The sequence below is a fragment of the Chanodichthys erythropterus genome, chromosome 3, assembly GCF_024489055.1.
Source record: "Chanodichthys erythropterus isolate Z2021 chromosome 3, ASM2448905v1, whole genome shotgun sequence".
Taxonomy (NCBI): Eukaryota; Metazoa; Chordata; class Actinopteri; order Cypriniformes; family Xenocyprididae; genus Chanodichthys; species Chanodichthys erythropterus.
In genome coordinates this window covers 28,179,305-28,200,086 of record NC_090223.1, presented here as the reverse complement: position 1 = coordinate 28,200,086, position 20,782 = coordinate 28,179,305, and the positions used below count along the sequence as shown (strand labels likewise).

Below are 20,782 nucleotides of genomic sequence, written 5' to 3'. Positions count from 1 at the left end.
TCTCTAAAGGTAGAGTATTCCAGAGTCGTGGCCCTGCTACCGCAAATGCACGCTCACCTCTACGCTTCAGTCTAGTGCGTTGAACGACCAACAAAGCCTGATCACAGGAACGGAGGCTTCTGGGTGGAGTATAGGATTGAAGGAGTTCAGATAGATAAACAGGAGCTTTGTTATGTAGGGATTTGTAAACGAATAGGAGAATTTTAAAGTCAATTCTCTGACAAATCGGCAGCCAATGAAGGGATCTAAGAATCGTTAGGCAGAATCGTAGTCAGGGCACAGGCAGTAGATCGAGGCAGGCGGATATCATACACAGAACAGTATAACAGGCAAGGGTCAGGACAGGCAGCAACGGGTCAAGAACGGGTAACAGACAGGACCAGTAACAACAGGTAAACAGGGTATAAACGCTCGGAAATGACACACAAGGTAATCAAGACTACGCGGTGAGGTGGTGTGTGTGACAGTCTGTTATAGTCCTGGTAATGAGTGGCAGCTGGGTGTGGTGATTAGTGTGGAGTGATTGTGAAGTGAGTGCAGGTGATGAGCAATGGAGGATCATGGGAAATGGAGTCCGGAGTGAACAGGAACAGACTGTGATCGTGACAGTTTCACAGACACACTGTGAAATGACTGGTTACATGAGCCTAAGCTCTTTTCAATAAAATCCATGCAAAAGTTAATATCAGATCATTTTAGAATACAGTATAGGATGTACCGAATATTCTTTAGGTTTATGCAGAACAGAAATATGACAAATAGAATCAGACCTCTGTCATATGGCCAAAAATAAATGCAAAAAAAAAAAGCTTTTCGTTTTTTTGCAGAATCTGTTAGTTGAGATCATGAAGAAGCATCTCCATGTTTTAGATAGCAGTATTGGTTTATTTAAAAGCGTACATTTTGAGGTTGAAATCGGCTTGTTTTTCAGAGATTCTATCTCGCAGTAGGGGCGTGGTATTGTTTGTATTTCCATACTGGAATTGGATACGCCGGCTTTTGTTTCTTTTGTTATTGCCGCCGCCCTCCAAGGGAAGCGTGGCTACTTAGTATGCAGCGCTCTGGCCGGCTCTAGCTGATAACAAAATTTAATGAAGATGGACGCCGCAAAGAATATCGCAGACGAGCTGAACCGTGGCCGTTACACCAAAAATGTTTTGAAGTACAACATACGGCTGGATTCTTTAGCTGCGGAAAAAGAGTGGCAGGACATGCAAATTATTGGACATTTAGAGGCAAACAGATGCATAGTGCAAACTTCGGAGATGGTTACATCCACAAAGAAGACCCCGACAAAGAGAAAGTGTGCCAGAACAACTTATTTCATTGAAGGCAACAGGATCTTTTCTGTTTCTTATGGGGTGAGTTTCCATGAACATCAAAGTTTGTCGTTTTGTGTTCATTCTAAGAACACGTAGGCTACACGTTATCTCATGTGTCTATTGTTATTAGCTAGCTCAGGACTGTCGTTTTAATTGTAATCGTTAGCATCGTATCACTTGCCAAGAACCCCCATTAGCCTACTATAATGGGCTTTTAGATGGTAATGTTAGCATGTTAATTTGAATAACGCCTCAACTGCTTGAATTGACTGGTGTGAATGACTTAGCTCATGTAAACCTTACTATTCTTGAATTGAATGTGTCGCTAATAATTTTAGCCAGTTACTACTTCTTAACAAGGATTTACTGATGTAATAGTAAATGTATCAGATTAAATTCCTACATAAGTATAAAGTATCCGTAGCCGTAAAATGTGTGTTATAAGTCAAAAGTAAAAGTATTGAAGAGTTTAATGACATTTACAATGCACATTATCCTTTATTATTAATAGTATGCGGTCCGATTTTTCCCGTTGCGTCTGTCGTTGCAACCATGCAGCTTTACAGGGGGTATGGCTTATCTAAATGAGATGTAAATGAGCCCTACTGTCACTCCCAGCAGGTGAGAACAGGCGAGAACTGCAAAATCTTTAGGTCATTTTCTGCCCTTTGAGATTTTTTGAGTGCCTACCTTCAAATGGCCACAACTTCTCCAAATATTATCAGATTTCCATGTGCTACACATCGTTGGAAAGCTTGGAGACTACACTTTCAGAATCTGTGAATAACTCAAAATGCCCCAGAAACGACTTGTGTCCCTACTATTCGTGATGTATGTATATATATATTTATAACTTTCTGCTTTTAATCGTTTGTTTTTTTAAACAACTTTTTTCTACTAATCTTTTTTACTAATTTACTTTATTTAGGCTATCTTTAAAAAACTCTTGTAAGAATTGCAAGCATTTTCATGGTTTGGCAATCTTATCTTGAACCTTTAGCCTTTAGTCACACAAGTGATTGTTGTACCTTTGTTTTATTATTTGTATTTCCTACAAATATGGACCTTTTGACATTTTGAAACACGTTTATAGCCTACTTTATTTACCCTGAAATGGTACATAGGCTATTTTACTTTTCTGTAAAATAACAGGAAAAGTACTAATCATTACATTATCCAGTAAAATTACTGGATAATGTAATTTTCCAACAGAATTTTCCATATTTATTTTTTACAGGCATTTTATTTTGAATTTAAAACACCTGTAAAAAATAAATATGGAAAATTCTGTTAAATTAATACAGTAGGATAGTCTACATTGTGCCCTATTTTTACAGATATTTTTAGAGTGCAAAGCATTTGTAATCTGTTCACAAATTGACCCAGTACCCTATTTTCTGGTAGTGAATTATTACTTTTCGACATTGTTTTTCCCCCAAGCTATATTCAGGCAGTAATTTTACCCAGATATGAAACACCAACACTAATTTGCAAGACTAGTTTAAGCAGTTTATGAAAGTGATCTAAGTGCTATGTCTGATTACATCTCACCTCTGTGGGGCAGCATTGCAGCATAAATGGAGAGTGTATGAAGACACCCCTCTATGGAAGACACACACATATAAAAGCATCTCCTACTGTTTTAATTAACGTCCGTCTAATTCATCAGAAAGTTAAACATTTTGGAACTATGAAATCTGTTCTTTGATGCCATGCAAAAGTATTCTTATTTTATTTTGTTTCTGTGAAGGTGTTATTTCAGTGACAGTTTTTTTCTTGTAAACCAGGGCTTAGTGTTTATGGAAAAAGCAGTATTTATTTATTGTTTCGAATGAAGCATTGCCTCTATTAGCCTACTTAGTTGCTTTAACAAAATTATATTTTACTTTTGGCTTAGCCTAAATTATGAAAACTTTTCAAAAAAAAAACAACAACAACAAAAAAAACATCGTTTTAAAAAAACATCAACTCCACAAAAAACATCAATTAACAAGCAACTATTTTTTTTTTTTTACGAATTGCAGGAATTAAAAACTTTCATTCTTAAAAATTCCTGACTCTTTTGTGTGAAATTATCATTCCAAATCAGGAAAACGTCTCGGGTTACTTGTGTAACCCTGGTTCCCTGAATAAGGGAACGAGACGCTACGTCGAAACGACGTGATGGGAACCCTCTGCGCATTGCGTCGTGAAGCACCTCTGTATCCAACCAATGATGAGACGGGACGTCAGAGGCGGGTGACGTCACGGACCAGGAAGCTATAAAGCACACCCAGAACAAAGAACGCTAGCTTCTGGAATATGTCTGAAGTAAGCGCTCATAGGTATGCCGGGGGTACGGCAACGTGACGTAGCGTCTCGTTCCCTTATTCAGGGAACCAGGGTTACACAAGTAACCCGAGACGTTCCCTTTCATGGGAACTATCGACGCTACGTCGAAACGACGTGATGGGAACGCTATCCCAACTAGGCCGTACAGCCAAATGCATGTCTGTTATCTTGTTGACAGTACCGCTGAACCTGGAGTGGAGTTAATATCTAGATTGTAAAATCTAATAAAAGTGTGCTGGGATGACCATCCGGCTGCATCACAAATATCCGACATGGGAACTCCTGACACCAGGGCCTTAGAGGCCGCCATACCCCTTGTAGAATGAGCCCGGACCACCAAAGGACATGGTTGTCCGTCTGCTTTGTACGCAAGAGAAATGGCCTCGACCACCCACTTGCTCATCCTCTGCTTAGACGCTGGGCCCCCTTTCTTAGGGGACCCATAACATACAAACAATTGGTCTGTCTTACGCCACAGGGCAGCTCTGTGGACATAAGTATCTAGGGCCCGGACAGGGCAAAGCAGATTAAGTTTTTCCTGATCCGCACTCCTAAATGGAGGGGGACAAAAGGCCTGAAGTACAATAGGACCCGGAACATTAGTGGGGACCTTGGGCACATAGCCCGGTCTAGTGTGTAGGAATGCCTTCACCATTCCTGGTGAAAATTCCAAACATGATGGCAAAACTGATAACGCCTGCAGGTCTCCAATTCTTTTAAGAGACGAGATTGCCAATAAAAATATGGTCTTGAGTGTAAGGAACTTCTCAGAAACTTGTTCTAATGGTTCGAAAGGTGCCTCAGCTAACCCTTCTAACACTACCGCCAAATCCCAGGCTGGAGTCCTAGAACGTACCACAGGTCTCAGTCTTAGAGTACCACGGAGGAAGCGTATTACTAGGGGGTCTCGACCCACCGAGGAACCCCTAAAGAAACATGAAATGCAGAAATAGCTGCAACATAAACCTTTAGTGTTGAGTGAGTTAATCCTTCCGAGAATTTTTCTTGGAGGAACTGAAGCACCGAATTTACAGGTGCGTGGACAGGGTCCGTTCCGTGTTGATTACACCAAGCAACGAACAACTTCCATTTGTATAGATATAACTTCCTCGTGGAGGGAGCTCTGGAGTTGAGAATGGTCTCCACAACCTCGGTTGAGAGACCAGAGTCTATGAACCTGGCCCCCTCAGAGGCCAGGCCCACAGTTTCCATAATTCCGGGCGAGGATGGAGTATCGTACCGCCCGCTTGTGACAGGAGATCCTGTCTGAGTGGAAGCTCCATCGGGGAGCCGTCTAGTAGAGATATTAGGTTTGCAAACCAAAACCTTGTCGGCCAGTATGGGGCCACCAGTATTAGACTGACCCCGTCCTGGCGGATTTTCTCCAGTACTCCTGGGAGCAGAGCAACCGGGGGGAAAGCGTACAGACGTAGCCTCGGCCACGTCTGCACCATGGCATCCAGCCCTAGAGGTGCTGGGTGCGTTAGAGAGTACCATAGTGGACACTGAGTCGACTCTTTTGAGGCAAATAGATCGACTTCCGCTCGACCGTACTTCTGTCATAGGAGCTCCGCCACCTCGGTGTGGAGTCTCCACTCCCCGGGCCTCGGCCCCTGTCTCGACAGGGCGTCTGCCCCCACATTCTGATTCCCTGGGATATATGCCGCTCTGAGCGAGAGGAACTTCCCTTGGGACCACAGGAGGATCTGACGTGCCAAGTAGTATAGTTGGCGAGACCGTAGACCCCCCTGGTGATTGATATAAGCGACCACCGTCGTGTTGTCCGTGCGGACCAACACATGATGGTCTCTCAGGTCTGGGAGGAAGTATTTTAATGCAAGAAATACCGCCATCATTTCCAGCCGATTTATGTGCCAGGAACGTTGATGGTCCTCCCAGAGACCCCGAGCCGAGCGACCACCCATGATCGCTCCCCAGCCCGTGAGGGAAGCATCTGTCATAAGCATTCTGCGACGACAAGAAGTCCCCAACACAGGACCTTGGGACAAGAACCAAGGCTTCCTCCACACGGCCAGAGCTCGAAGGCATCGCCGCGAGACTTTGAACGTGTGGAGAGAGTTTCTCCTCGGAGAAAACCCCTTGGTCTTGAGCCACCACTGTAAGGGTCTCATGTGCAGCAGGCCAAAAGGTATCACGTTGGACGCAGCTGCCATCAGACCCAACAGTGACTGGCCTATTTTTACCCCATTCACGGCTCCGAGAATGGAATTCACACGAGCAGGAGACAGATAAGCCTGCATCGTGGTGGAATCCCAAACTACCCCTAGATAGTTGGTAATCTGACTTGGAACCAATGCACTTTTCTTTGCGTTGAGCCTCAGCCCAAGCTTTTTCATGTGTGACAGAACAACATCTCGATGCTGAGCTGCCAGCTGCTCCGTTTGAGCTAATATCAACCAATCGTCGATGTAATTCAGTACGCGGATGCCCTGGAGTCTCAGTGGAGCCAGAGCTGCATCCACGCACTTCGTGAAAGTGCGGGGTGATAAGGATAGGCCAAATGGAAGAACCCTGTATTGGTAAGCTTCGCCCCTGAAAGCAAACCTGAGGAACTTCCTGTGAGAAGGATGGATGGATACATGGAAGTATGCGTCCTTCAGATCTATCGCCACAAACCAGTCCTCGGACCTGATCTGTGGGACAATCTGTCTGAGTGTAAGCATTTTGAACTTTAGTTTTTGTACAGAACGATTTAGTATTCGTAAATCGATTATGGGACGCAACCCTCCATCCTTCTTTGGAACGATAAAGTAGCGGCTGTAAAACCCTGACAGCTTGCTGGGAGGAGGAACCCTTTCTATAGCCCCTTTTTGCAAAAGTGTCATAACCTCTTGTTCCATAACCAGAGACTGCTCTGGGGTTACCACTGTGGGAAGAACCCCGTTGAACCTGGGCGGTTGAGAACCGAACTGTATTCTGTAACCCTGTTCTATAATGAGCAGCACCCATTTCGAAATATTCGGGAGAAGTTTCCATTCTTCCATAAATTCTACTAAGGGAACCAGTCTCTTGAGACTGGCCTCTGGTGTTTTTTGAGCACTTGGCTCGTTGGTCTGGACCGGCGCACCGGTAGACAAACGAATCAAGTGACCGACCCTCCTCGGAGGATCGGTGGGAACCGCTGCGCCCTGTCGCACACTGGGTGGCAGGGTTGGCAGAACGGCCCCTTGAGGGCACCGAAGAGGCGCTGACACTTGGTGTTTTAATATCAGGACCTCTCCGGAGGGGACTGCCCTCTGAAACCCTGGCCGACTGGCGTCAGGATTTCTTCGAGGCCTTCCGAGAGATAATAACGGTCCTCAGATCCGTTCTACCTCTGGAAGGCCTTGCCTGCGTTGACCGCCCCGGTCCCCAAGCTTTTGCGGGGGAGCATGGGTGGCCACGCTGGCTTTTGTTGCTCTCTACGAGCAGAGGAGCTGGCTACCGGCCGAGGCTGCTCCCGCCCAGCAGTCTCGGGGGGATTAATGCGGCGGGGAAGGAATCTCTGGAAGGCCGCTGACTGTTTACGTGTCTCCTGGAACCTGTCGACGACTGATGACATAGCATCGCCGAACAGGCCCACAGGAGACAGCGGCGCATCCAAGAGGACATTTTTATCTTTGTCCTTGATGTCAGATAGATTCAGCCACAGATGCCTCTCCGTGGCCACCAGGGCTGCCATAGAGCGGCCGATTGACTTGGCCGTCTCCTTGGTGGCCCGGAGAGCAAGATCTGTGGCTTTACGGATTTCCTGAACCGTTTCAAATGTAGCTTCCCCGCTCTCGTCAATTTCCCCCAGCAGGTCAGCTTGGTAGGCTTGTAATATTGACATAGTATGTAAACAAGCCGCCGCCTGACCTGCCGCCGAATAAGCCTTGCCCACCAAGCCTGATGTTGTTCTTAGGGGCTTAGTGGGCAGTGTCGGGGTCTTGAGGGACGATGCTGACTCCGGCGAGAGATAGGGACTCCGCCCCATAGCCGTAGTGTTTCAGCCCCATAATATTACTATATGTGGATGTTTGGGGGCTGAAAACACGATATTGGACTGGGCGATTCCACGACCTCGACACCTCGGTGTGGAGATCGTGAAAAAACGGCAGACCCCGACGCTGTGGTAGTGACCTAGGTTGGAGAAAGCGCTCATCGAGTTTGCTTTTTTGATTTGTGTCGCTTCTCTGATGTAGTAAGCGTCGACCCTGGTGATGAGGGACCGCCATCCTCATCACCAGCATATGAGGAGCTGCTGGAGGTAGTGACGCGGGCCGTCGATAAGCTCAAGATCGACTGGCCCGCGTCACTACCTCCAGCAGCTCCTCATATGCTGGTGATGAGGATGGCGGTCCCTCATCACCAGGGTCGACGCTTACTATATCAACCTCCTCAGAGGAAGATATATTAAGCGCCGGTGCCTCTCTCCGGGGGGAAGAAACCGCAGAGCGTGCTTCCACCGCCGGAGAAGAGACACTGGGTCTGGCAGGTAAGGGAAGAGATGAGGCAGAGCCCGTCTCAACCCCCTCCACCAGATCCATCTGTGAACCCCACGAACGCAGCCTTCGCTGTGCCTCAGCAACAGCGGGACCAGACCCGTGGGGAACACGGGACGCAGCACTCTCCTCGAAGAGTGCTCGCCGTGATCTCAGGACTCTCAGTGTGAGCCGTTCACAGTGGACACAGACAGCTCCCTCGAGAGCTGCCTGTGCGTGTTCGGCTCCCAAGCAGATAACGCACATCTCGTGTGTGTCCCCACCCGAGATGAATCTAGTGCAGGGATGCACACACTTCCTAAAAATCTGCTTGTCCTGAGCTGTGTCTTTTTGTTTCTCCGCCATTGTTGTTTTCTACACTGAAATATATATATATATATGTTTATAGTGATGTGCTTTTAACTGAATCTTGTCCTCAGACGAAGATATCAGCAATGTGGTAGACAAACAACAGCAAATAAGACACACAAGATACAGATAGCGCTTACTGAAGACAACAGAAGCTAGCGTTCTTTGTTCTGGGTGTGCTTTATAGCTTCCTGGTCCGTGACGTCACCCGCCTCTGACGTCCCGTCTCATCATTGGTTGGATACAGAGGTGCTTCACGACGCAATGCGCAGAGGGTTCCCATCACGTCGTTTCGACGTAGCGTCGATAGTTCCCATGAAAGGGAACCAGCTTATTTGCTGAACAGATTCCAACATAAGTGACCAGGTTGTAGCTCTAGAGCGCCATCTACAGACTTAATATATCATTTACATCAGTACATCTAACATTGAAAAGTCTGTTCCAACCTGTAAGTAAAAATATCTTTCCATTCTCATCATGTGTTAGAAACAATATCAGTTAACAATCCTTGAGAATGTGGTGAGAAATCAGTTTATCTGTTGAGTCCTCTGAATCCTGATGGATACCAGTTTGTCTATGACTTTTTACCTGGGCCTCCAGGGGCCCGACACTTACTTTCAACACTGATGGTGTTATCCTTGTAAATCTTCCGGTGACTATTTTGACAAGGCCTGGAATCAAAGGTGTGGTTGTGAGCCTGTGCTCTGGAGGACTAAGTGGACATTTCCTTTTGAAACATGTATAATATTAGCCTGAGATGAAAGACAAAACTCCAGTCCTCCCCTTTTTCCTTCTCTCTGAATCTCTTGCTCTTTTAAATATACTATACTTTTCAAAGTTTATATGCAGTTTAAATTGGTTTTGTTTTGTTTTTTAATAATCCGTCTCTGGATCACCATGCTTCCAGGCTTCCTGTTTTGGGCCAGACTGACTGAGCATGCTCAGAAAGAGAGAGTGGCTGGTGGTGAAGAATTTAGGAACGTAGGAGGTTTTACTGGATTGTCTGTGCGGCACGCATGTCAAACTCACTGCAATAGATAATTAGTCTGTCTTTGCTGGGCACTGCCAGGATATCTATAGCCATCGGTGGCTTTCTGTAATTCATGCTCTCTAGTCTAAACAATGATTCAGAGGGAGTAAATCTTTCTGAGATAAATCTGAGGCTTTCAGTCGAGGCAGTCTGTGATACGACGGTACATCAAGTTGCCATTTACTCACCCTCATGTTGTTCCAAAACCTGTATGACTGATATGTTGAACACAAATGACAAATGTTTTTTTTTTCTTCATTCTATACAATGAAAAGTCAAAGACACTGGACCCTAACTTACTGCAGAAATCCTCTTTTGTGTTCCACAGAAGAAAATGAAATGGGTGTGGAATAGAACTTTAATTTTTGGGTGAACTATCCCTTTAAGTTAATCCTTTGCAGTTGACAATGTTGCTTAGTTACAAGTTCTCAATAAGTTCTATCTTCCTGACTTTAAAGCTTCATGAACAACAAATATAATTGTTTCTTTGTGGACTCTTTAAATAAAACAGTCAAACCAAACAGCTTTAAATTTAATGTTCTACTGTTGGATGGTCTTTGTAATAACTGTCATGTGTGTGTGTGATGTCTGGTGTCATGGCTAGAATCTGTTCTTTCTTTCTTTCTTTCTTTCTTTCTTTCTTTCTTTCTTTCTTTCTTTCTTTCTTTCTTTCTTTCTTTCTTTCTTTCTTTCTTTCTTTCTTTCTTTCTGTCACAAACTCGGTCTCTGTGGCTCCCTCCGATCACCAACTGAGGGCATCCTCGCCCGAATACTAACCACCCTTGGACTACATTTCCCACTCCTCGTACCTGGACTGATCACACCCCACCTGAACCTCATTTCCCCTGGACTATAAGACTCTTACGTCCCATCATGCTTTGCGAAGTCTTGTTTGCCACGGCTGCATTACTGAGCGTTATTCCCTGTGTTTGTTTTCCTGTGTTTGATCTTGGACTGCCTACTACCCGTTTACTGCCTGCCGCCTGCCTACTGATATCTCTGCCTGTTGCCGTTTACTCTGTCTTGCCTGCCACCCGCCCTGATTGTTTGCCTGGTTACTGACTCTGAGTTTGCCCTGCCTCTGACACTGTCTCTGCTGGTATCTGACCCCTGCCTGTACTACTACGATTTTTCTTATTAAAAGCTGCAAATGGATCTCCCTGAGTCTGCCTCGTTACTCTTTCTTTCTTTCTTTCTTTCTTTCTTTCTTTCTTTCAGACAACAATACATGCTGTAAATGCTTTATCAGGTAAAACATCTAAATTAAGTGACTTTAAAAATATGATTTAATTTCAAGGTAACAACCACATATTTATTACTGTGCAGAGCTTTGTGAAAAATTGTGTATCACGCAAGTTCTCTGTTTGGAAATCCGATAGATGAGTCTGGGTTTAGTGGTTGCCAGGAGAACAGTACTTGCCTGCAGGGGCGGATCTAGAAAATTATTTATAGGGTGGCAAAGGGGTGGCATGAGGTCTATGAGGGGTGGCAACACCAAAGCAAGCGCCAATGCATAGTTTTTGGAGATTTATGGCCTGACATACACAATTGTGTTCACAAACATTGCATTGCCAAAATATATAACAAGATTTCAATATCCATCATGGCACCAAGTAAAGGCACTATATGAAAAACATCAACAGATTTAAAATGAGTCTGACCTTGTATCACTAAAGGAGATGAGCAGTTTTATTAATATTACACAAGCTACTTCGATGGCATAAAACATATTTTAGTGCAAGCTAAAGAACAATGTTTTTTGCAAACAATTTTTGAGTTTCTGTTATTAACAGAGGTGGGAATGTCTGTGTGTGTTCACCCAGAACAGCCTATCAACTACATATTCTAGCAACACCCCAGCAATTGCAGCAAGAGCCTAGCAACCACTCAGAATCTCCTAGCAACCACCTAGCAACACTTTAGCAATCACCCAGAAAATCTATATTCTGGCCTAACTGACCAAACTATTTATGTTTTTTAAACAAGATTTTAAGTTGGCTTCATGACATGCCAGCAAAAATTTGTCTTTCAAACTTTTAATCAAGTTGAAATGAAAAATTCAGAATTTTCTCACAACTATATAAACACAGTCTCAAAACTATGCACCAGCTTGTACAAACCTCAAACTTCCAGGTCAAAATAAAATGTTTTTGTCAAAAACTTATTCTTGTCTGACACAATCAAACTTTGGCCTCAGATGACACACAAAACTTAACAAATACACAGACTACTGCACTGCCCAGTGAACACTAGAGAGATCAATTCATATAACACTAACAAAAATACCGCTTACTGGGATTCAGGAATTATTTAGCAGCTCACTGTCTACTACAATATACAAAAATAAATTTACAGATACAGTAAAATACAGCAGTGATTTTTTTTTTCTTTTTTCATTTTACTATTGTAAATTGATCTGCCAGTAGATATGTATGAACTTGGAATGCACCACAATACAGTATACTGTCAATTACAGTAAAACTAAATTCAGCATCCTCTGCACGTTTGGCCAGATTGTATTACAGTATATAAGGTACTATAGCAGTGTATTGGTCTTTCTGACACAAGACAGTCAATCACAAGTTTGAGGGTGTGCAACGTGTTACAGTTTACTGTACATACATAGTGAAATTTCCCTCATCTAAAGTACTGGTACTGTGTAAGTTTAAAACCCCTGTAAATTATTCATTCAGCTCTCTCTCAGATTTTGACTGGTGTGTCATCAGTTTTGCTACCTAATGTAGTCATTGTTAAACGTTTTGAGAAATGTGTCTTTGTTTTGAGAACTGAATGAATGGTTTGGGAAACTGGGCCAACTGAATCACTTATAATGTGTTAGCAATCGAGATAAGCTAAAATACATTTAGATTCTTACCTCGTTTCTGTGATCGGGATCTTCTTATTGATTTCATGTTATTGTGGATAAAAAGACCTTTATCCATGATGAAAGTGGAGCGGGCGGTCGGTGAATCAGCTTGCAAAAAAAAAAATCGAAAATTCGAGGACTTCTGAGTTAGCCGAGAATCAGTAATTTTCCGATTCACGAACAAATGGAAAACAATTCGTAAGTGAACTTGGATGCGCTGTATTTTGACTCCCAAAGAACCGGTTCATAAGAGTCATTTGTTAATGAAGCTGACTACATTGGACGCGCAACCGTCATGCAGCTTATTGGAAGACGTGTTTTCTTGCCATTATTTTGCAATACGCTGTCTTTTTTATGTCATCAGATTGAAGCGCCGCTGCTGAAAAGCAGTAGAACTTGAAACACTGTTAACATTTATATTTTATTCTCTGATAATTTTGGGGTGGCAGACGGGGTGGCAAAGCTTTTTCTTAGGGTGGCAGTTGCCACCCCGTGCCACCCCGGTAGATCCGCCCCTGCTTGCCTGACTGCATTGTGCCAAGTGTAAAGTTTGGTGGAGGGGGATTATGGTGTGGGGTTGTTTTTCAGGGGTTGGGCTTGGCCCCTTAGTTCCAGTGAAAGAAACCCTTAATGCTTCAGCATACCAAGACATTTTGGACAATTTCATGCTCCCAACTTGGTGGGAACAGTTTGGGGATGACCCCTTCCTGTTCCAACATGACTGCACACCAGTGCCCAAAGCAAAGTTCATTAAGACATGGATGAGTGAGTTTGGTATTGACTGGCCTGCCCTCAACCCGATAGAACACCTTTGGGATGAATTTGAGCGGAGAATGCGAGCCAAGCTTTCTCGCCAACATCACTGCCTGACCTCACACAAATTCCCATAAACACACTCCTGTCAAGGTTATACATGTTTTGAGTTTGTTTTTGATCTGTTTCCCTGATCTGTTCATGTATTAGTTGGTTTGTCTTTAGTCACATGTTTTCTTTTGTTCAGTTTCCTGCCATTCCTATGTTTCTATGGTTACCATCATTAGTTCATTTGTACCAGCTGTTTCTTGTTAATTATTCTCATGTGCTTCTGTTACTTTGTGTACTTAAACCCTGTGTTTCTTTCAGTTCTCTGTTTGTCTTTGTCATTGCAAAGTTTGGTTGTTCTGTTCCTAGTTTTTGGTGGAGTTTTGAGTTTGTTTAAATAAAGCTAAATTTTGTGCCGCCCCTGGCAGTCAAGTGTTGACAAAAACTCAGACAGGCTGAGACATGCTCAGATATCCCATTACTACAGTTCCATTGTGGCTTCCTGGCCTGTGTCCATAAATCATTGTGTTTTCTATAAAGACACAGAACTCTCATTTGGTAAATCGCAAGGAATATGCGTCACTCTTTTAATATTTGTTCAAAGAGTCCTATTTATTTGTCAAACCGCATATTCTCTTTAGTTCATTTCTCTTTTGAGGAACATGAGGCCATATTTCCCATCATGGTTAGGAGACCAATAGTTCCTGTTCTTTATGACCCAGAAAACGGTAAGACCACAACATACAAAGTTAAACACACTACAAAACGGCATGCTACCATGGCATCAGATGCCCAGGTGAAAAAGAGTACATTTCTATAATATACTTAAAGTGCTCTATTTTCATGCACTAATTTTGTACTTAAGAAGTACTAAAGAAGAATTTTTAGTATATTAAGATCATCTTAAGAACATCTAAGTGTACTCAGCTGTGCTATTTTGAGACAGCATGAAATATGAACTTAAATGTGCTTTTAATATACTATCTCTGTATTTAAAAAATGTATTTAGATGCCACTTGTAGTACATTTGAACCCACAGTGTTCTATAAGTGGTAACTAAATAATTTTTTTTAAATAAAGAGAGTATATTAAAAGCACATTTAAGTTCATATTTCATGCTGTCTCAAAATAGCACAGTTGAGGACACTTAGATGTTCTTAAGATGATCTTAAAAAGTACTAAAGAAGAATTTTTAGTATATTAAGTACAAAATTAGTGCACGAATATAGAGCACTTTATGTTATAGAAGTGTACTTTTTTTTCACCTGGGTGTGCTGGTTATAACAAACGTATACATGTCTATAACATTTGGAAAACCTGCTAATGAAATGCACCTATTTCTCTCTCTCACAAAATTCAGATATCAACTCGCAAGTAACCATAATAACCAAGACATTTCTGAGGTATAAGGAGCTGAAAATCCTCATTCAGAGTATCTGGGAGCCTGGGCAGCCACGGAGGGTCAGGTAGCCTGGGCAGCCACGGAGGGTCAGGTAGCCTGGGCAGCCACAGAGGGTCAGGTAGCCTGGGCAGCCACAGAGGGTCAGGTAGCCTGGGCAGCCACGGAGGGTCAGGTAGCCTGGGCAGCCACGGAGGGTCAGGTAGCCTGGGCAGCCACGGAGGGTCAGGTAGCCTGGGCAGCCACGGAGGGTCAGGTAGCCTGGGCAGCCACGGCGGGTCAGGTGCCTCGGCCAGCCACGGCGGGTCAGGTGCCTCGGGCAGCCAAGGCGGGTCAGGTGCCTCGGGCAGCCAAGGCGGGTCTGGTGCCTCGGGCAGCCAAGGCGGGTCTGGTGCCTCGGGCAGCCAAGGCGGGTCTGGTGCCTCGGGCAGCCAAGGCGGGTCTGGTGCCATGGGCAGCCACGGCAGGTCAAGAGTCTCTGGCGACCACGGCGGATCAGGTGGCTCAGGCAGCCACAGCAGGACAAGACGCTTGAACGTAAGAGGGGGAAGAACAGAAGGAGCCTTCTTCCTCCTCCTCTTCAGAGGATGAGGCGATGGTTCACCGACTGGAGCGGGTTCTGGAGCGGACTCAATGGCCGGAACGCCCCCTACCTCCGTGAGCAGCGAAGGGGCGGCCATCTGGCCCGTAGGCACTGGCAAAGCAGCAATCTTGTCCATCGCGTCCAGGGCGCTTGAGTCCATAGCAACCGGCGAACTCGAGAGCGTTGCAACCGGCGAACTCGAGAGCGAAGTGTCCGGCTGGCTTGGGTGCATAGCGACCGACTGGCTTGAGTGCGAAGCGGCCGACTGGCTTGAGTGCGAAACGGCCGACTGGCTTGAGTGCGAAACGGCCGGCTGAAGCTTGGGAATACCAGCCGCTCGTGCTGAAATCTGCGGTGGATCAGCCACACTGGAATCCTAGCTGCTTGCTGACTGATCTAGAGACGTGACGTGGCTCTGGGCGATCAGCGGAGATGGGACGATGTTCTGGGCGATCAGCGGAGACGTGACGTGGCTCTGGGCGATCAGCGGAGACGTGACGTGGCTCTGGGCGATCAGCGGAGACGTGACGTGGCTCTGGGCGATCAGCGGAGACGTGACGTGGCTCTGGGTGATCAGCGGAGACGTGACTTGGCTCTGGGCGATCAGCGGAGACGTGACTTGGCTCTGGGCGATCAGCGGAGACGTGACTTGGCTCTGGGCGATCAGCGGAGACGTGACTTGGCTCTGGGCGATCAGCGGAGACGTGACTTGGCTCAAAGTAATCAGTGCTGACTTGACATGGTGTTGTTATTGTGGTGACCGCCATCTTGTGAGTGTCATCTGGCGCGGCGGCCATTACACAACCAGACGAGGAATTGCGTTCCTCCGCGACACCCACAGTAAACAGAGAGCCAACAGTCAACAAAGCGTAATCCAAAAAATGACTGAGGGTGGAACGGGGTCCATTGCGAACTAATTGTTCCTTGAGTGGCTGGTTAACTCCATCACAGAAAAAGTCAATGAGTGCGCAATCAGGCAGATCCGAATAATAAGCTAGGTTTAGATATTCAGTGATGTAATCCTCCAAAGATCGAGTGCCCTGCGTACTCCACAACAACAATTGATCTATGTCCATACCGTATAAAGGTCCTCCGGGAAAGCTGCTGGATTGTGGTGGCGGCGAAGTCTTCTGTAACGCAGCGGGACTGAGGCAGAGATCCATTTGCAAGCTTTATTAACAATATCGTAGTCGAACAGGCAGGGTCAATCAGGATCAGACAGGAACAGCAAGGAACAGGCAGAGTCGTGGTCAGAGTACAGGCTGTAGATTGAGGACAGGCGGATATCATTCACAGAACAGTATACAAAGCAAGGGTCAGGACAGGTAGCAACGGGTCAACAAACAGGAACAAACAGGAACAAACAGGAACAGAGGCAGACAGGCAGACAGGCAGACAGGCAGACAGGCAGACAGGGAAATAACGCTCAGAATTGTCACAAGGAATCAAGACTTCTTGTGAGGTGGTGTGTGTATGAGTCCTTTATAGTCCAGGTAATGCGTATCAGCTGGGTGTGGTGATTAGTGTGGAGTGTGTATGGCTGTATGTGGCAAAAGGTGATTGGTGGAGTGAGTGCATGTGATTGACAAGGGGGAAGATGGGAAATGTAGTCCGGGAACTGACAGGATTGTAACAGGAACAGATGGTGATCGTGACAAGGATCATGGCATTGCTCATGCTTGTTATTTCACTTTTTCACTTTGACAAGAGGGGTGAGCAGAAGCTTGCAGTTGTACTTTGTCTTGCTATTTGCACCTAATGAAATAATCAAACATTATACTTTACAGCTTCATTCTTTACTTGTGGAATCAAGAGGATTTTAATGCCACAATCTATGTGCATTCTGTGTCAAATGTATGTAATTATATTGAGGAAAAAACTTCTACAGTATGTGAAAGGTGAGTTGACCATTTCCATTGATTGTGCTTCTAGCATGCACATGAATAATTAATGTTACCTTTTCCATTATATAACAGTTGTATTATCTTTTTACTAGCACGTTTTAATGTCTGTGTGTAGCCATGTCTCTTGTTTTCTAAAAATATAAGGTCATGCTGTCTGATTAGGTTACATGCATTGAAAATGTGTCTTGAAGGAAAATATTCCACATTCACCGTTTAATGATTGTGTATATGGTTCCTTTAAATGTTACATTGGCTACTGCATCAGATTTTTAAGTAGAGGTTATTCTTCAAACTGAAATTTGAGATTTTTCACTCTCTTTATTCATTGTTGCGCTGTAAAGTTAGGAATTTTGTACTTAATTTCATAGCATTGAAATGCATCAAAATAATTCCATGCAAAAGCTTTTTTGAAAATATTCTTGATTTAAGGTCACACATTTCATTTTTATCCCACTGAATCAAGAACATGAGACTTGAAAGCTTTGTAAAAGCACTGAAAAGCATTGAGAACCAGAATATGATGTGGCCAGTTGAAGAGAGAGAAATATGTTATCAGATTTTCAACATTTTGTAAATGCATTAGTGTTTAATGTCACCATTAATGTACAGGAAACTTGATACACATTAACAGAAGTGTCTGAGTGGTGCAGTCTAAAGTGATCATCTCTATTCCAGTAAGGAGAGGGATGTCTCGGACATTCTCCTAAGAAGAAGCAGCTATCTTGAAGGGTTTTATCCTGTTAGTTTTCCACTGTACCACCCGTGGTACACAAACCTTTGTAGAGGATTTCTTATTGTTTATCATTTTTTTTGTTTTTTTTTTATTTATAAAAATATGCATTGATATTTGTTTTCTCTCTGTCTTATGTGACATTTAAAACAGCCTGTTCAGTGGAAAATTACTGCTTATGCTGTTGTATTTTAAGAAGCACTTCTGAAACTAACAAAGGAAGCGAGGCAAAGGTGCAAATGTGTTTGACTAGAAAGCTTGGAGTTCAATAGTCATCTGCTAAGTTTTAGACCACTTTCTTTTTTTATTCTTCTGATCCGTATATGGTAATATGTGTAAAGATTGGTTTGTGGTAACAAGGAACAATAAGAGGGGTATATAAGACAGCACTGTGTGAGGGTGTTCTTTTATGTAGAACTCTGTATCTTCATTAAACAACCTTCTTGCAAGAATAAAATCAGCACAGACATTTCAAATGTTTGTTTCATTAGATTCTTACCACTAAAGGAATAAAGAATTTTTCCACAACAGTTTGGTGTCAGAAGTGCGGATTCCGCGTGTGATTCGTCTGGACCTGAAAACGCTTGAGGTTGATCACCCTGGTCTCCAAAGACTGACTCCCAACCCCAAAGTCTTCAGGGAAGAGGGACAAGCGTCTGAGGGCCCAGACTTTCACCGCTGGAATCTCAAAGAATCCTCAGCAAGGAAGAAGGCATGTTTGCCCGGTGAGTCTGTTTTGAAACCATAACATTTTTGATATTTTCAGGAGAGTGTTTTTCTACCAAGTCTGTGCAGAAAATGGTTTCTTTGCAGAGTCTGTTCAAAGACACACTGTGGTGACGACTGCAGGGTGAGGAAAAAGGGATTTCCCGAGGTTCAGTGACACAGAAGATGGGGTCTGGAAACAGAAAACAAAAATTTACTAGTCCAATTTATAAAGAAATGTAAAAAAAATATTGTGATAGAGCTTTGGCAGAAATCCCAAATTGGAAAGAAAATTATGACTATTCTTTCAACCGTTGATGAACTGAAAATGATGGCACATTAAATAATAAGACAAAATTATTAATGAGAAATTATTAATTCTATTTAAATCCTCAGGATGTTTGAATGTCTAATGATTTAAGAGAATTGGTATTGTGAAGTCCTTGCAAGGCACTAAAACATAAATTGATAGATTACAATTTTTAGAATTCTGTAAATCAATCTGGATAAGAATGGACAGCAGATTATTGTAGCCCAAGTTCACTCTGATCAAGTGAAGTTTTGAAACAAATTAATTCCCGCTCTGTCTCTGCTGTCTTAGATTGAAATCTTAAAACCATTGTATATCAAATCCATGGTGAATCATAAGTCAGATACCAACTAAGATATGCGCAACTGTATTCATAATTTAACAGAGTAGATTTTTATGAGATTTGATTTATGTCTTGGCTCTGATAGGTTAAAAAAAAACTATGCTTTAATTAAATTCTGAAGTTTCAAGAGTTAACCCTCTGGAGTCTGAGGCTGATTTGGGGCCTGGAGAAGTTTTGACATGCCCTGACATTTGTGCTTTTTCAGTTGTTCATAAACATATTAATGACACAAGTGTCATTACACTGTATTCAGCACAAACTGGGCTACCATAATATGTGAGGAACATGTATGCATGTTTGTGTTTTTGAAGGAATAATGTTTATGCGTGGTTATTGAAAAAACAAAAAACTTAAGTCACTGAAATAAGGCCAAAAAAAATTATATTAAATCTGTATTGACAAGACTTCTGGGTATTGGAGGTTGTAGACTAGAGTTTTTGCTTCAGAATTATGTAAAAATTATTATCATGAATAATGGGGCGTTTACACCTGAGAAGACAAAATAAACGCATAATAATGGCCTGAAATGACTTGCATATTAATGAGGCCTTTCAGTCAGGTAGGCTGTGAAAAAAACCTCTGTAATCATGTCTCAGCTCAATTTAAAATAATGGTATTCTATTATATTATTTAAAATATCATGTATTTCTGTGATGCAAAGTATCTGAACAATTATGCTACCTCTATGGCATTTCATATAGCCTTTTAGCTTAAAAGCATGCACATTTGGAGAAATATTGATGGATTCTTATATGTTTATGTCAATTTTCTATACAGAGGAGTAATATTTATTCAGTATTGTCATCACTATGAGTGCTGGATTCTGTGTTTTCAATTCATACTTGCAGCCGGAAGGCGCTCTGTACACCTTTAGTCCACAAATTATTCTAAAGAAGAAGAGGACATTTCAGGAATGGTGTTTTCAATTCATACTTGCAGCCGGAGGGCGCTCTCTGTACACCTTCAAGACCACAAATTCATATAAAGAAGAAAAGGAACCAGGAACTAACGTCATGTCTTCTAGAGATCACTAACCATGGCTTTAACATCCAGATAAACACTTTTCAGGACAATAAATACATGACTGAGACAATGCATACAAGTATTGCCTCTGAATTTGCATCTGAATAGCGCTGGCTCCGTGGGTGTGGCCGCATTAGCGGATAATGAGCTGAATCACAGACTTCTGACATGGCTCTCTTTTCATACAGATTACATAAACACAGAACATTTGTTTTCGATTTGACTTGCACAATTTAAAACCTGACATTTCAACGTTTCTTTATATGTGTCATTTTTTTGTCATTAGTATTCATAAGTTACAGTTCATTTTCTGAGAACTATCAGATTGGACTTCGTTCAGAGGGAGACGAGAGATCACGCTTCATGTTAGTTTTCTTTATTTTACAAAAAGCACAACATTGTGTTTTTACTCTGAGTGTACACAAATAAAAGAAGATATTCTATAGTTTCAATTGATGTATTACTTATGTCTCTATGACAAGAAATTAAGGAGTATTTTAAGTCTGTTTTGCTGCATTGTGAAAAAAATCCTGCAATACGCGCCGGCGCGTTAACGGACTCCAGAGAGTTAAGTAGATAAATGAATACAAAGTACAATGTTAA

The 20,782-nt window shown here is 43.2% G+C and overlaps 1 long non-coding RNA gene across 1 annotated transcript; it reads left to right on the top strand.

Annotated features, from left to right (window-relative positions):
• Window positions 1–16,613: 16,613 nt before the first annotated feature.
• LOC137010635 (uncharacterized) lies at window positions 16,614–20,556 on the top strand. The gene is made up of 3 exons (XR_010893391.1): window positions 16,614–16,876; window positions 16,952–17,062; window positions 18,330–20,556. It is a non-coding gene; the product is annotated as an uncharacterized lncRNA (long non-coding RNA).
• The last annotated feature ends 226 nt before the right edge of the window (window positions 20,557–20,782 follow it).